Below are 4,794 nucleotides of genomic sequence, written 5' to 3'. Positions count from 1 at the left end.
TATACATGCTCCCTGTGGGTCCAAATTATGAATATCCAGGTTAAAAGAATCTGGTTTTATTAGTTTAATACAACTGTCATGGTCTAAATCACTTTGACGTTCATCTGGTCAAGGCTCGGTGGTCTTATTAACAGCCATATCTAACTCTCTCCCCTATAATTCCCTTTGAGATCCGAACAAAAGGATAGGAAGTGCTTTACTCCGACAAGTCAGACTTCACTTCACAGGAGGAATTACAGCTTTTCATTTTCTGTCACTGGAGCGTTTTAGTGAGGTGCCCCACTAGCATAACGATGTTCTTTCTCTCTTGTTTTATGACTTGAGCCATGCACAAAGAGTTGATTCACAGTAATTACATATGAAAACACGACGTGTATGTCGGAAGAGTAAAGTACGCTCACTGGGAGACAGCTGCGAAAGTACACACACCAGATATTCTGATGCTGAAAGAAATATATAGTCAGAGCTTTATGCGCCACACAAAGATTTATATCCTTAAGTGAAACAAAAACACACATAACTCCCTGAAGGAAAGGAAATTCAAATGTGCAACAGTTCAAGTTAGCCCCCATGTCCATCAATGCTTCTGTCTGAATCCATTAGGATAAACACAGTTTGCATTCTCTGAACAACTGCAGTGGCACATTGTCCTGGCACAGACTCTGCCATGTTATTTCTGTCTTTCCTGAGCCATTAAATAGTGACACATAACCATCTAAGAAAAAAAAAAAAAAAAGCCAAATATTTTGCAGCCTACGAAAAGGCAAAAAAACGTCTGGCCCCACCCATCCTCCCCCCTTTTACCTAGTTCCTGTACCTCCCAATCCTCTATTTGTTCAAGTCACTGTATTTTGGTGATCCTTAAGGGTATGTCTCTCATCAGCCTTTGCCATGACTACATACATATTTATTTCAAAATATTCTGTCAGACTGCAGCAGCAAGTGTTCATCTACAGCTACACACCTGACAGTATCTCAGCAATATCCAAAAGACAACATAGTTCAACATCAGACCATGCAAGTGCACAAGGTATACAATATTTTTTGAACGCAGGACAATTATTCAGCATTAAAATATTTTCTGTTTTCAGTAAAGAAAGAATATCAAATCTGCATCATGTTGTCCCTTCAAAACCCCAGCGACGGTAGGTGCGTGTATGGCACATGTACATACAGTATATGCTACAGTACAGAGTATTCCCTTTCTATGGTAAGATATAACAACGTCTTGATAGTGTCCGAGTTCAAAGATGAGAAAGAGACTATCAAGCACCCTACATCCCCCCCACCAAACTGCATGTTTATCCAGCTTGTGGGAATTCCTGTTCCTCAGGACGGATCTGAAGTCGTCATGATTGGCGAAATTCCCGTCCCACCCTGCTCCGCCGGGCTCTTTCAGGGAAATCACATCCCACACAGATAGATGATTACACACTTTCCCTCCACTTAGACATTACACTGCTGACCTGGCAGCGGGAGAGATGGTGAGTGTGTTTATAAATAACAGAGAGGTGAACCCTCTCGCGTACACATGCAGAGATGTAGAAATTTTTGAATGTATACTTTAGCCACTTATTCGTCTGACAGAGCAGCTTACAATGACTTGCACTTGCACATAGACACAATTTAATGTTTAAAGGGACACTCCACTGACTTTACACTTGAAGTTGAGTTTACTTGTCATGAGTAGTTCTACTCAACCAGTAAAAAAACAGCAGTATAATGTCTTGTGTGGCTCAGGAGGAGCTTACCAACTCTGATGATGTCATCAGGGCTGGTCATCTCTGTATTTTTTTGTTTTTTTTAACAGAAAGCTTGAGTTAAAAACTAGAGATCTAGGGTCTAAAAGAGGTGGGGCTTTCGTAGGGAGGAAGAGTCTAAATAACACACCATTGAGTTGCATAATGGGAATGTAAGGTTAACTGTTTTTGTAGTTCGGCGCAAATTATGGACTAAAAGTCTCCGTCCCTGCTTAGATTTTGACCATTGTTTTTTAAATCCTCTTTTTGCCCCCCCCCCCTTTTTTTTTTTAAAGGAAGTGAACATTCAAATATCTGGAGTAGTCATTTCAAAACAAAAATATATAAATTATATGCAAAATTTTAGAGCATGTTTGGACTCAAACTCCAGTCTGCAATTGTCTCTCTGTCTGTAGTGTAATTTCCACTGGGGTGGCAGGTGACACTTACGTCCCCTAATGTCCCTCTAACTTTTATTATAAGTCTCTCTAGATGTTATTCTCTTATTGTCCTGTCAGATTCCTTCATTTATTACTGTACCCTCAAAGCAATAAGCTGAACAAGCAACAACAAGTGGTGTGGGAAGTGCTTTTGCCTATATGCCTTTGCCCCAGGTTTCACCTCTCAGGCTATTTACATGCTGCCCCATCTTACAGGTGGAGGCTTTTGGTGTGTATGAAGCGTACAAAGGAATACCTGCAGACACTACTCAGGGCTGGAAAAAGTAGGAAATTCCCAATTGCAGTTTTTGGGTGAAAAATAATTTAATCTATGTTAACATACTGTATATACAGCTGTAGTGAAACACCAGTCTCAGATAAGCCACGAAGCGCAATGTGCTCTGTAGTAATGATGGAACTAGACCGTGTATGACAGTGTCAGGTGTCTATAAAGGAAACAAAAAAAATTATTTAAGATGGCTTAGTGCATTAATACATAGGTTTACATAGCATTTTCTATTTTTCATTACACTAATATCATTATGAAAAAACCAATAACCAGTTATGAATTTTGTCATAATTTGTTAATTGATAAATGTACTATAACAAAACCACGCCTTTGTGTGTATGTAGCAAAAAATAAACATGAAGGTAATAGTTCTAGTCCATGATCATCAAATACAGTACATAGATGTATGTACTCCCTAAAAACATTCACACTTTTACTTTTACAAACATCTAGCTTCCTCCATCTTGATACTATTAACTGTAATTTGGGATTCAGCTATAAATTACAGATTTATCAGGGCGATTAAACATGGTACACTATTCAGCACACAAACAGGTAGGTAACTTCAGTTTAGGTGGGTTTAGCCACCACTGCATCCCGACATGTCTCTCCTGTCTTTACATAAATCCTTTCAGGGCTTCTGGCAGCAGTTTCCTGCTCTTTCATCTGGCTCCCTTGTGGTAGGACTATTAGCCCAGCCTGTATACCTGCAAGTGTCTGGGAGGCAGCTGGCTCTGGACGCTCAGTGCCTGCACGGGCCCAGGGGCTGCTGGGACCTGGGAACGCTGGCACCAAATACCGATGGGTAATTAGACCTTCATTCAAGAGCGAATGTGGCAAGCATTAGACACAAGGCTCTTTCCGGTTCAATTCATATCTCCATCCTGCCTTCCTTCCCCTCCTAACAACCGACTTTTTTTTCCGCGCCTTTCTCATGTCTTTGTTTTTCCAGTCTTGGACAATCCATAATCTCAGGTCAAGATATTGGATATTGTTTTAGAGGAGAACATCTGATGTATAAGAGGCCAACAAGCTGTTAATCAGCAAGAGGTGAATATAATTCTACTATTTATTTGTGTCATAGAGACATTTTGGAGAGAGGGATGAATCAAAACACACAGTCTACCAATACTCACCTATTGACTGTTACCCCAAAACCAACATGGAGAAATAATAGATAGTAGGACTTTTACAAAACAACAAAGCCATGAAAGACACAAGCACCATCTTTTCTTTCACTGTAGCCATTAATAAAAGCTGAAGTGTGGCAAAAGTGCAGTATGATACACTACCCACTAAAAAAAACATTCATGGAAAAAAACAAGATCAGGCTTTTTTTTTTATATTGTCAGATTTTCCCAAAAGATGCAGATACAGATACAGTGTCTAGACATGATTTGAACTATTTATGTGGCTCTTGTGTGTCAGTTGTGAGAAACATGACAGAAGTTGTTTCTCATGTAAGAGGAAAACTATGAGAGGCCCCGTCTAGTTTTGTGGTGAAAGGTGACATAACCCATAATTCCACTCAAACCACAATGTTCTTTTATCAGATGTTCCTCCCTCATACTGCGAGGGTGGTTCATGTGACACAAGGCATCCACAAATTAGAAACGACTGAATTGCTCTGAATGCACAGAGGTATGGAAGCCCAAATATTAAATAATAAGCCTAAATAAGACATTATGTAATAAATACAATAACAAATGAACAAGATGGTGAAATAATAAAAGAAAAAAATTTAAATCTTTCAAACCATGATTTTATTTACGTGCTCCTGTTGGCTAGAGAAAATGCTACCTACATAGGCAGTTAACTAACTATCTAAGCTGGTTTGTGAACCAGATTAGAGGTTCCTTAGCAGCTCTGAGACTTCAAAGATGTTTCTCAGAAAAAAAAATCCTTTCATACACACAGCAGTTTCTCTAGCTGACAAGACTGGTTCGGCCGTTATTGGGTGTGCCATGTCGTAGGTATGACTGGCTGAGAGATGAGTTGTCCCATCTTATGAAAAATTATATTATGAAATAAAATATGAGTGAATATAGTAGTGTCACTGGGAAAAATACTGTTTAAACAGAACTTTAAAACAAATTTGAAATAAAAATGAATAAGTACAAAGTACAAAGCATTTATATATTTTAATGTAATTATTAATGTGATTATTTATTGGCAGATGCTATTTGCACCCAGGTGTCCAGGGTGGATAGCCAATGTAGCTATTTACACACTGATGTATATAGCATGGCAGAGATAAGCACCCAGGCGTGTGTAGCCAACAATGCTATTTGGAGTTTTAATGCCGAAAACTAACCAAACTGTGTCT

The sequence above is a fragment of the Seriola lalandi genome, unplaced genomic scaffold, assembly GCF_002814215.2.
Source record: "Seriola lalandi dorsalis isolate HSWRI2012SDOR001 ecotype SW California unplaced genomic scaffold, Sedor1 jcf7180002054425, whole genome shotgun sequence".
Taxonomy (NCBI): domain Eukaryota; kingdom Metazoa; phylum Chordata; class Actinopteri; order Carangiformes; family Carangidae; genus Seriola; species Seriola lalandi.
The sequence above is the reverse complement of the archived record's forward strand: the minus strand, read 5'-3'. Positions refer to the sequence as shown.